This window comes from Notamacropus eugenii, chromosome 5 (assembly GCF_028372415.1).
Source record: "Notamacropus eugenii isolate mMacEug1 chromosome 5, mMacEug1.pri_v2, whole genome shotgun sequence".
NCBI lineage: Eukaryota > Metazoa > Chordata > Mammalia > Diprotodontia > Macropodidae > Notamacropus > Notamacropus eugenii.
Genome location: NC_092876.1, coordinates 276,779,218 through 276,792,082, shown reverse-complemented (window position 1 = coordinate 276,792,082; position 12,865 = coordinate 276,779,218). Strand labels below are relative to the sequence as shown.

Sequence of the window (12,865 nt, the reverse complement as noted above, 5' to 3'; positions counted from 1 at the left end):
CATCAGCCTCTCAAACCTACCAATCTTCTGAATTGCTCTATCACTGTCAAAATCACCACTATCCTTTCAGTTATCCAGGTTTGAAACCTGTGTCCATTGCGACTCTTCATTCTTACCTCACATATCCAATCCATTGCCAAGACTGACTTGTCATTTCTACCTCTACAACATCTCTCAAAAATTCTATCTCTCCAACATCTCCACTCACACACATAGCTACCACCCCAGTTCAGGTCCTTATCACCTTTATTATAATATTATTATCATTAATTACCCTCCTTGCCTCTAGTTTCTCTTCATGCTAATCCATCCTCTAGACATTTGCCAGAATAAATTTCCTAAATATAGGTCTGACCATATTATCTTAACCTCCAGTGGCTCTCTGTTACTGCTAGGATCAAACATAAACTCGTTTGTCATTCAGAACCTTTCACAACCTGACTACTTCTTTTGTAGTTTGTTGTTCAGTCACGTCTGACTCTTCAAGACCTCATTTGGGATTTTCAAAATATTCTCTTCAAAGTTACCAAATAATCTCCTACTTGCTGCATTTAATGTTGTCAGTCCTTATCGTTCTTTGACCTTTGCAGCATTTGACCCTCTAGTCAGCCCCCTCTTTCTGGATGCTCTCCAAAATGAGTTTTTTTGAGAATATTTTGAATTGAGTGATATTATAAAAGAGAGTGAGAAAAGAGGAAGCACTGAACGTAAAAACTTTTTTCAAGGAATTTGGCTGAGAAAAGGAAATAGAAGTATAGGATAATAGCCAGCAGAGATGGTAGGATCAAATGAGGGTTTTTTGAAGGGTAGGAGTGACTTGAGCATATCTGTAGGCAGCAGGGAAGCAGCCAACAGACAGGGAAAAATTGAAACAGTTGTGTTGTGGGGAGTGTGGGTAGCTTGGGACAATAATGGAGGCAATCATCTGGAGGAGGAATAAAGAGTATACAAAAGGGCTGCCATTGGCAAGGAAAAGGGCCACCTGTTCATCAGAGATTAGAGAAGGAAAGAGGTAGGGATGACTTTAAGGGTATATAAGAAAAGAAAAAATGAAAAAAAAAGTTTCTGGGAAATGGCCTTGATTTTCTTGGAAAAGTAGAAGATAAGGTCCTCAGCTGAAAATATGGGAGATAAAATGGTAAGGGATATTTGAGGAAGGAGTGGAAGTTTTAGAACAGACATTTTTATAGTAGAATAGAGAAATAATTAGGGAAGAATTTATTTCTGAGCCCTTACTGCAGGGAAGACTCAGTGGAGTTTAGATGACAAATTTGTAATGGATCCAATCCACTTTCTTGAGCTCTGTTCAGCAATGTATGAGTACAACTGGAGGAAAAGTATAGTGAGAGTAATCTAGGGCTGGGGTTGGGTAAGACCTGAAGTGCCAGCAGGACAATAGACCAAAGGATTTGAAAGTAGAAGATAGTATGGAGTTGAGTGGTCTACTAAGAGATTAAAATTAGGAAGGCAGGAGATTGTATTCAGAACAAGGGTGATGGTCTTTCATAGTAAGAGGTATTTCAGGTCACGGGGAGGATAAAGAATAAAGTTGAAGGGGTAAGACATAGGGAGATGAAATAACAGAAGATTATGATCAGGGAAAGGAATTCCAGTGTTCTTGATCTTAGAAGCAGAACACCTATGGGTAAAGGCTTCCCTTTATGGTCATAACAGAGATATGACCAGGCCTGAGTATAGCTGAGGTTGAGTAATGGATCATCAGAGTTGAATAGATTGAGGAATAGGGAAGTAAGGGTACCAGAAGGATCATCAACTTCTATGTTGAAGTTTCCTAGTATAAAAGCAAAAGTTGAGGTGGAGAGACCCTAAGCCAGGAACTGAACTCATTGAGAAAGGAGGGAGAATATCCTGAGGATCAGGAAAGAATGGCCATCTGGATCTTAATTAGAAGATAAAAAGGAGAGGTTGCTGAGAGACTACACAGTCGAGGCAGTTAGGAAGTAGTATTGGAGAACATGGAGTTTTCTTACTGTATCAATGAGTCAGGGAGATGAGAGGAATGAAAGGATAGTCTTGAACATGGGAGGAGTGAGATCTCGATGAGAACCATAAGATGTAGGGGACTCATGCTTATTTAGAGGTTTAAAATGAGGGGAAGATTGTTTATTACAGAGAGGGAATTCTTGATTTTCATAAAGCAAAAGAGATGCTTTTAGTAAATACCTCAAAAACAACTTCAAGTAACGTAGTACAGCTTTGAACTCCTGGGAAGACTGCTGGGGAAGTGGAGATAAGATGGCAAAGATAATGGGCAGACTGTGTGGCAGAGATCCTGTAAAGGGAGTCACATCTGTATAATCAAGAACAACCCGATGGCAAGTGTGGTGTGACAAATATATACCAACAAAAGTAAATGCACCATCCTGTTGCATGATCGTTAGATAAATTCTTTAAAAAACACTTTAGCCAAAATATGATTTTGGCCAAGGGAGGTCCAGGTATTCCATATTGTTTCTTTCTAGCAGTTATCTGGCATTGGCTCCAGCAATTATGTTTTCTTCTGCATTTCACAACACTAATTATCAGAAGAAGAAAAGTTTTCAAATTAAATTCATCCTTGAACTCTTCAAGAAAAACTTACCCTGCCCTGGTCCTAAAAGCAGCAGCAACAGTAGCAAGAGCCAGGTGAGCTCGGCAAACTAAAAGTGCTGGTAAACACTCGTGGCTCTACAAGGTGGAGAATGAGCTTTGGGGAATTAGCAACTATGTGATCTGCCTATGGTCCAGCATACTTAATAAATACTTAATCAAGTAGGAATTGATCAACACAGCCAGGTGGGGCAGTAAATAAAACATAAAAGCTGCAGCTGAGAAGAAGTGAGTCTGAATCCCTGCACACACATTTACAAGCTGGGTGACAGGCAGGTCACTCGACCTCAGCGTCAATTTGCTCATCTGTAAAATGTCAGAATGTCAATATGAATATAAAAGTGCTAGCTCCGAGGGTAATATGTATAAAGCGCTTTGCACACCTTTAAGTGTTAGCTGCTACACTATGTAAGTCTTTGTCAGGGAAGAGTTAGTAGGCAAAAGAAGTATGATATCTGAATATATCACACTTGTAGCACACTCACCGGTGGTGGAAGGAGAGTACCTCTCAGCCTTCGTTAATTCAGTGATAATTGCAGAACAGAGGTGTCACATGTGGCCTACAGTCATATATAGTCCACAACATTCCTGAGTGGTATCTGAAACAAAAGAAACAAAATGTACTTCCTATCTGATTTTAATGCCTTGATGTATTAATTTTATATATATATGTATGTATATGTACATACATATATGTGTGTGTATATATGTATTGTGTGTGTATGTGAAAAAATGTTTTTTTAAGTTAGTATGTGGCTCACAGAGATCTTTTTGTTGGATTAGTGGTCCCCATCTCTATTTGGGTCTGACACCACTGTAAAAAAAGTTCTCAGGTAGGTCCAGGTGAATTAGATGGGCCCTGCGCGTCCTCCCAACTCGGAGATTCTGTGACAAGAGCTAACATTTGTCTAACACTTCAAGGTTTGCACAGCACTTTGCAAACATATCTCATTTTGTGACTCCATGGTTCTTTGAAAATGGTAACTCTCATACTTCCCTGCATCAATGTGGCAGAGGCCTGTGATTTTATTCATTTGGGAATTTAAAGTGTGGGGACTTTTTCCACCAAGGGCAGATCACTGTCCATCTCTATAGTATCTTTTTAGAGTAGGGCTTGAGACTTTCAGGAAGTAGCAGAGGCAAATTTTGAATGCAGGCCTTCCTGACTCTGGCTCTACATTCTATCCACTGTACCATTGCTTCCTAACGAGAATCTGAAAAGATAACATTCTATGTATTTCAAAGACTACCAGAGTGTATAAAAAACCCTTATTTTCTGGGCCTCATTTTTCTTCCACAGGTTGTCTCTGCCATCATCATACCCCCTTCTCCTACCTGCCACCCTTTTCTTCTTCTGAAATATGCCATGCTGGAAATGTCCAATATCCCAGCCAATAGATGACACCACAGGGGCCTATGATGCCAGATGGGTGAATCTAACCAAACTTACTTGACACCCTGTCAAGAAGACCAGGCCTCTTCAGGCTTGGAATGGGGATGGATCCAAGAGGCCCAGCCCTCTGAACCCGGAAAGTGTCAAGAGCTAAGTGTAATAATACTCCAAGTTCTAACTGGGGGCAGCTTCTCTCAAGATCACTATGGGCTCCCTCCTCCACTCACAGTCTGAAGATCCTCTCTAGGTATCACCCCTGGTCTCATCCCTTCCCTGCCTTTTATTTTCTCCCCTTGCTGTCCCTGCTTCCCCTTCTGCATACCCCCTCTCAGTGACTCAAGATAAGTGCCTTCCCTTATGTGGGAGGAAATATGCTAAATGAAGGGCCCAGTGCTTTAAGCATTGACAGGCTCCTCTAACTCTCCTGAAAAGCCCCTTGAAGAACAAACAAAAACGACAAAGAGAGAAATCAATGTGATACAAGTAATTGCTGTGAGTTTAAATGCTCCTCCTCAGACCCAAGGCCACCCCAGATATCATCAGTGAGTCACTGTCACTAAGTGGCCAGTTTATGACTTTGGGTTGAAATTTACTGTCTGTATTTTGCATCTGACCATGAAATGTTACGTGCCAGTGACTGAGTTATGTTCCCAGCTCCACTACAGCCCCTGAGGGAACCCCTTCCAAAAATCATTTGTCCAGTTTCTCCATAAAACAAGATCAGGGCACTTCCATCATCTACCCTGGTGTGATAGAAGTTAAAATGATATGCTGTTTCTGAATTTCAAAACCTATAATTCAGCTTCCAAGTCAGGGTACAAATCCAGAATCATCACTACCATGTGCTTCTTTGCCTTTATTTAAGTTAAAACTTTAAAGCTTCTAAAGGATGTCAAGGTATCAACTCTTAATCAGAAATTAACATTTTTAGGGCTCTCCTTAAATTAATAAGGAGTCATTGACTGATTTTGCCTCTATATCTCAGATCAACAAATGTGTCATAAAGAGCCCCGAGAAAGACCAGTAGGTACAGCATAATTTTGACTGTACTCCAAGACGTGAAAAGAAAGATATAAAGTAGGGTGTGAGAAATATAAAACAAGGTACCTAGGTGGAACAGTGGGTAGAGCACTAGGCCTGGAGTCAGGAAGACCTAAATTTAAATGTGACCTTTCTGTGTGACCTTGGACAAGTCACTTAACCCTGCTTGCCTCACTTTCCTAATCTGTAAAATGGGCTATAGAAGGAAATGGAAAACCACTTCATCTTTGCCAAGAAAACTCCCAATGAGGTCACAAAGAGCTGGACATGACTGAAACAACTGAACAGCAACTATATAAACCATCTATTTGGTATGCCACATAGCATCCCCATACAGAATATCCTTTCTTTGGGAAGGACCTAGTAAGAGCCCAGGAAGCATATACATGCAGCCTTCTCTTTGCCCTGTCCTTGTCATATAGCTAGAAAGTGTTAAGAAAGGAATTATAATTTTTATGTTAATTGATATGATATGTGTAATGAATATACTAATAATTTAGTTTTCTCAGAAGCTGCCTCTCTGGTTCAAGAATCAGAGTTCACAAGGCAGCTTAAACTGATAAATCAAAACTCTGACAACGCTCACAATCGCTGGACCTTAAGTCAAGTGAGTCAAAGATTGTAGAACCTGGGGGAGGTGGTCACAACCCCCCAAAGCCTTGACTCCAGAATTGTTGCATTGTGGGATTTGTGGGTTTCTTGTGGGAAAGCACTAAATGTTTGAAATCTACCTTACCCCACTCCTTCCCCACTTGTGATTTAAGTATATAGCCTGCACTTTTACCTCAGCTAGGAAAACATTCCTCACTCTGAAATTGATTAATTAAGCTACTTAATTCCTGACACTCCTGTCCCTAGGCCTGCTTTGTGGGGCTCCAAGTATTCTCAGGTTAGAGACTGGCTCAGCAAAAGTCCTGTTCACAGTATCAGAGGAAGAATTTGTACTTGAGTATTTGTATGTCCAAAACTAGAAGCTAATCACTAAGTGGCACTGCCTCCTATCACTTGACTCAGAATCTGAAAGTCATAAAATATATTTCTCATCAGGGCATGCCTAGCAGCCCCACCTCAGAAAAAAAGAGTTAACCTGAGTTCACATTTAAGTTTTGGTCATTTTAACCCACTGTCACTAAGATATCAGATTCATCAATTAAGATTCTCTTTGCTTAATCTAATGGCATCCTTAGTGAACACATAAGCAGGAAACAGATGCTTTCAGAGATGATTTTCTACAGCAGATCACATCTTTACACGCAAACAAATGCATGAGATATATAGAGAATACAATGTCCTGATGTGCTGTTTATTGATTTTAAGAAAGTATTTTTCTCTACAGGACAAAAGAGAAGACGGAGACATGGACAGGGAGAGAGGATAGAGGAGAGAGCAGATTGGTCACAGGGGCAATTAGAATGCTTGGGTTTGGGTGGGGAGGGGATAAAAGGGGAGAAAATTTGTAAACCAAAAATTTTGTGAAAATAAATGTTAAAAGTTAAATAAAAAAAAAAAAAAGAAAGTATTTTTCTTGGTAAAAACAAAGTACAGCCTTGAAGGCTATCCTCAGATAAGGTGGCTCCAACATGTAGGTCCTTATATAACACTTCATGACATATATGATAACCTAGACATCTTTGTTAACAGTACACTGATCATTGACAGCTAGCAAAGTGTTAAAGACATAATGTACATGATCGTATCATAGAGGATAATCCTGACCATAGTACAAACAAAAGAGCTCCTATCAACACTACTGGACACAGATGACCTCTTGCCAATTGTTGGTTGCTGTCCTTTGTTCTTGAAAAGGACCGACATGACATCACTATGTTGGAGTCTAGTTACTGCGTGTCCAGCTGGGGCTGACCAGACCAATACAAACTTGGAATGCTGTACCACAGGTTGGGCACAAATAGTCCATATGAACATTTGGGTGGATTCTCTAAATTTGCATGGAAATTCAACAATACTTCCTCAGTTAAAGTTATAATAATGCAAAAAAGATTGTTCTATCTATATGCACTGGAAAAATAAAGTGAATGAGAAATGTTCAACATATGTCACAGACTTTAACAGGCAGCACATTGAATTAGGGCCATAGGATCATTAAATCACAAATTATTTAGAGCTAGAAAAGAGCTTAGTGACCATTTAATTTAACCCTCTGATTTTGCAGATGAGGACAATAATGCAGAGAGGTTAAGGTTAACTCAAAACTTTCCAATTCTACTATCATGGGAGGAATATAGGTGCTGTCTTTTCTGTATGCTTCGCAGTGGTAGTATCAAAACTCAAATAGAAAGGAATGCCTCTAAGACAGCGGAGAAAGAGGCAGCAATGCACCTGAGCTCTCCCAAACTCCCCTCCAAATATCTTTAAATAGTTCCATAAAACAATACCTGGAGTAGCAGAATCCACAAAAGGACAGGGTGAAATAATTTTCTAGCCAAAGATAACTTAGAAGTTCAGCAGGAAAAATTTGTCACCTCTGGGTAAGAGTGGTGCACAGTCCAGCACAGACATGGTGCCAACAAATCAGGAGTAAGTCTTGGGAGCCACTGAATCAGCAGTGGCAGTGGGGGTTTCCCACTAGCTAGCACTGAGGCAGGACTCTGTTGCTTGCCCATACTTGAGCAGTAGTGATGGGTGTCAATCCCAGGGTGAGGAAGAACACTAGCACACCAGACCTTGTGGGCACAGTGGAATGGGGACCTTCATCATAGTACCAGGGCAGAAAAGAGTGCTTGTGGCCACTCACAGACCAGAACACAGGCCAGGAGAGTAGGAACACACATCTCCTTAGATTATACAACCTTGGGGAGCTGAATACATACAGGTCCCTAGAAATATCTCTGAAAGTATCTCTGAAAACAGCAACATGAAGTCCCTGAAGCTTGGGACATTGTGCCCTCCACCCTGGAAGCAGAGTCACACTTTAACAAATAGTTAAAAGTCAAGAAATAAATAAATGGGAAAATGATCAAACAACAGAAAAAAATTCTGACCATAGAAAGCTATTATGAAAACAAGGAAGATCATACACACACTCAAAAGATAATAAAGTAAAAGCTTCTACATCCAAAGCCTCTAAGAAAAATAAGAATTGGTCTCCGACCATGAAGAACTCAAAAAGCATTTTGAAAATTAAGTAAGGGAAGCAGAGGAAAATTTGGGAAAAGAGATGAGATTGATGCAAGAAAACCATGAAAAAAGAGTCAACAGCTTGGTAAAGGAGACAGAAAAAATACTGAAGAAAATAACACTTTGAAAAACAGACTAGGCCAAATGGTAAAAGAGGTGTACAAAGCCAATGAGGAGGAAAATGTCTTAAAAAGGAGAATTTGCCAAATGGAAAAAGAGGAACAAAAATTCACTGAAGAAAAAAATCCCTTAAAAACTAGAATTGACGGGGGGCGGAGCTAAGATGGCGGAGTAGAAAGACGCACGTACACATAGCTCCGAACCCACAACCCATAGAACGGCTACAGGGAAGTAACTCACGGCGAATTCTGCACCCAGAGGCCACGGAACATGGGAGCGAGGGAGATTTCTGTTCCGGAGAGACCTGCAAACCTCTCACAAAAGGTCCTTTGCGCTGCGGACTGGGCGCCGGGACTGGGAGCTGAGTGCAGCCCTGCCGCGGCCACGGCACTGAAAGGAAAAGATCTGAGCGGGCTTCAGGGACAGGATCTCCAGTGGCGGCACAAGTCCCTCCACCCACAGGTGACGGGGGTCGGTGAGAGAGTCTCTTTGGCGGGTCGAGAGGGGAGTGGGGTGCCCCCATAACTCAGGCCCCCCCGGGAGGTAGAAGCTGAGAGGTGGCTGCAGACAGGGGCTCCCCAAGCCGGCGGGAGCCTGGATCCATTGTGGAAGGTCTGTACATAAACCCCCTGAGGGAACTGAGCCTGAGAGGCAGCCCTGCCCTGACCTGACCACCTGAACTTAATCTCACACTGAATAGCAGCCCTGCCCCTGCCAAAAGCCCTGAGGCAGGGAAGCAGCATTTGAATCTCAGCCCCTAAGCGCTAGCTAGGAGGACCTGGAGGAGAGGTGGGTGTGGAGAGGAAACTCAGAAGTCAGGTCACTGGCTGGGAAAATGCCCAGAAAAGGGAAAAAAAAGAAGACCATAGAAGGTTACTTTCTTGGTGAACAGATATCTCCTCCCATCCTTTCTGATGAGGAAGAACAATGCTTACCATAAGGGAAAGACATAGAAGTCAAGGCTTCTGTATTCCAAACATCCAAAATAAATATTCAATGGGCTCAGGCCATGGAAGAGCTCAAAAAGGATTTTGAAAATCAAGTTAGAGAAGTGGAGGAAAAACTGGGAAGAGAAATGAGAGAGATGCAAGAAAAGTATGAAAAGCAGGTCAACACCTTGCTAAAGGAGACCCCAAAAAAAATGCTGAAGAAAATAACACCTTTAAAAATAGGCTAACTCAATTGGCAAAAGAGGTTCAAAAAGCCGTTGAGGAGAAGAATGCTTTCAAAAGCAGAATTAGCCAAATGGAAAAGGAGGTTCAAAAGCTCACTGAAGAAAATAGTTCTTTCAAAACTAGAATGGAACAGATGGAAGATAATGACTTGATGAGAAACCAAGAAATTACAAAACAAAACCAAAAGAATGAAACAATGGAAGATATTGTGAAATATCTCATTGGAAAAACAACTGACCTGGACAATGGATCCGGGAGAGACAATTTAAAAATTATGGGACCACCAGAAAGCCATGATCAAAAAAAGAGCCTAGACATCATCTTTCATGAAATTATCAAGGAAAACTGCCCTGAGATTCTAGAACCAGAGGGCAAAATAAGTATTCAAGGAATCCACTGATCACTGCCTGAAAGAGATCCAAAAAGAGAAAGTCCTAGGAACATTGTGGCCAAATTCCGGAGTTCCCTGGTCAAGGAGAAAATATTGCAAGCAGCTAGAAAGAAACAATTCAAGTATTGTGGAAATACAATCAGGATAACACAAGATCTAGCAGCTTCTACACTAAGGGATCGAAGGTCATGGAATATGATATTCCAGAAGTCAAAGGAACTAGGACTAAAACCAAGAATCACCTACTCAGCAAAATTGAGTATAATACTTCAGGGGAAAAAAAATGGTCTTTCAATGAAATAGAGGACTTTCAAGCATTCTTGATGAAAAGACCAGAGCTGAAAAGAAAATTTGACTTTCAAACACAAGAATGAAGAGAAGCATGAAAAGGTAAACAGCAAAGAGAAGTCATAAGGGACTTACTAAAGTTGAACTGTTTACATTCCTACATGGAAAGACAATATTTGTAACTCTTGAAACTTTTATCAGTATCTGGGTAGTTGGTGGGATTACACACACACACACACACACACACACACACACACACACACACACATAGAGAGAGACAGAGAGCACAGGGTGAATTGAATAGCATAGGATAATATCTTAAAATAATGAAATTAAGCTGTGAGAGAGAAATATATTGGGAGGAGAAAGGGAGAAATGGAATGGGGCAAATTATCTCTCAGAAAAGAGGCAAGCAAAAGACTTTTTAGTAGAGGGAAAAAAAGGGGAGGTGAGAGAAAAACATAAAGTTTACTCTCATCACATTCAACTAAAGGAAGGAATAAAATGCACACTCATTTTGGTATGAAAACCTATCTTACAATACAGGAAAGTGGGGGAGAAGGGGATAAGCAGGGTGGGGGGGATGATGAAAGGGAGGGCAATGGGAGGAGGGAGCAATTTGAAGTCAACACTCTTGGGGAGGGACAGGATCAAAAGAGAGAATAGAAGCAATGGGGGGCAGGATAGGATGGAGGGAAATATAGTTAGTCTTACACAACATGACTATTATGGAAGTCATTTGCAAAACTACACAGATATGGCCTATACTGAATTGCTTGCCTTCCAAAGGGAATGGGTGGGGAGGGAGGGATGAAGAGAAGTTGGAACTCAAAGTTTTAGGAACAACTGTTGAGTACTGTTCTTGCTACTAGGAAACAAGAAATACAGGTAATGGGGTATAGAAAGTTATCTGGCCCTACAGGACAAAAGAGAAGATGGGGACAAGGGAAGGGAGGGATGATAGAAGAGAGGGCAGATTGGTGATAGGGACAATTAAAATGTTCGGTGTTTTGGGGTGGAGGAGGAGAGAAATGGGGAGAAAATTTGGAACCCAAAATTTTGTGAAAATGAATGTTAAAAGTTAAATAAATAAATTTTTTTTAAAAAAAGGAAAAGAAATAATTCAAAGTATTGTGGAGCCACAGTCAGGATAACACAAGATTTAACAGCCTCTACCTTAAAGGATCAGAGGGCTTGGAATATAATATTCCAGAGGTTGAAGAAACTAGGATTGCAACCACAAATCACCCACCCAGCAAAACTGAGTGTAATCCTTCAAGGGGAAAAATGGATATTCAATAAAAATAGAGGACTTCCAAGCATTCTTGATGAAAGGACCAGAGCTGAATAGAAAATCTGACTTTCAAAAACAAGACTAAAGAGAAGCATAAAAGGTTTAACAGGCAAAGGAAATCATAAGGGACTTAATAAGATTATCTATTTACATTCCTACATGAAAAAAAGATACTTGTAACTCATAAGTCCTTTCTCATTATTAGGGCAATTAGGAGACATATATATATATATAGACAGAGGTCACATTTGTGAGTTGAATATAAAGGGACAATATGCAAAAAAATAAAATTAAGGGGTGAGAGATGGATGTACTAGGAGAAAAGGGAAAGGAGAGGTAGAATGAGGTAAATTCTCTCACATAAAAGAGGCAAAAAAAGTATCAACTGGAGGGGAAGAGAGGAGAGGTAAGGGAGAATAAGTGAAACTTACTCTCATCAGAATTGTCACAAAGAGAGAATAACAAACACAATCAACTGGGTACAGAAATCTATTTTATCCTACAGGAAAACAGGAAGGGAAAGGGAAAAAAGAAGAGAAGGGATGATAAAAGGGAGGGCATGTTGGGGGAGGGGTAATCAGAAGCAAAACACCTTTGAGAAGGGACGAGATGAAAGGAGAGAGAGAGAACAGAATAAATGGGGAGAGGGGAAGAGTCAGGGAATAGGATGGAGGGAGATATAGTTAGCAATAGTAATTGCGACAAAAATTTTGAAGCAACATTCTCTGATAAAGGTCTCATTTCTCAAACATATAGAAAAATGAGTCAGATTTATAAAAGTAAGAACCATTCCTCAACTGATAAATGATCAAAAAATATGAAGTTTTTAGATGAGGTAATCAAAGCTATCTATAGCCATATGAAAAAAATTGTTCTAACTCACTATGGATTGGAGAAATGCAAATTAAAACAATTCTGAGGTACCACCTCATACCTATTATATTGACTGATAGGAAAGAAAAAGAAAATGACAAATGTTGGAGGGGATGTGGAAAAAATGAAACACGCACTGTGGGTGGAGTTGTGAAATTATTCAACCATTCTGCAGAGCAATTTGAAACTATGCCCAAAGGGCTGTAAAACCATAGGTACACTTTCACCTAGCAATACCACTACTAGGTCTGTATTCCAAAAGAGAGAAAAAACAAAAAGAAAAAAGGACCTATACATACAAAAATATTTATAGCAGCTCTTTTCTGATGGCAAGGAATTGGAAATTGAGGGGATGCAGATCAGTTGGGGAATGGCTGGACAAATTGTGGTGTGTGATTGTGGTGGAATACTATTGCACTACAAGAAATTATGAACAAGATGATCTCAGAAAAACCTGGAAACAGTTACATGAGTTGATGCAAAGTAAAATACACTATGTACAAAGTAACAGCAATATGGCAAGATGATCAGCTGTGAATGGC

The 12,865-nt window shown here is 40.4% G+C and overlaps 1 long non-coding RNA gene across 1 annotated transcript in view; it reads right to left on the bottom strand.

Moving 5' to 3' along the window:
• Nucleotides 1-12,865, bottom strand: part of LOC140506121 (uncharacterized) — a 127,996-nt gene that overhangs the window by 71,878 nt on the left and 43,253 nt on the right. Inside the window, exon 3 of the long non-coding RNA XR_011967786.1 lies at nt 3,096-3,209. This is a non-coding gene — a long non-coding RNA (uncharacterized lncRNA). The remainder of the gene's footprint in view (nt 1-3,095; nt 3,210-12,865) is intronic.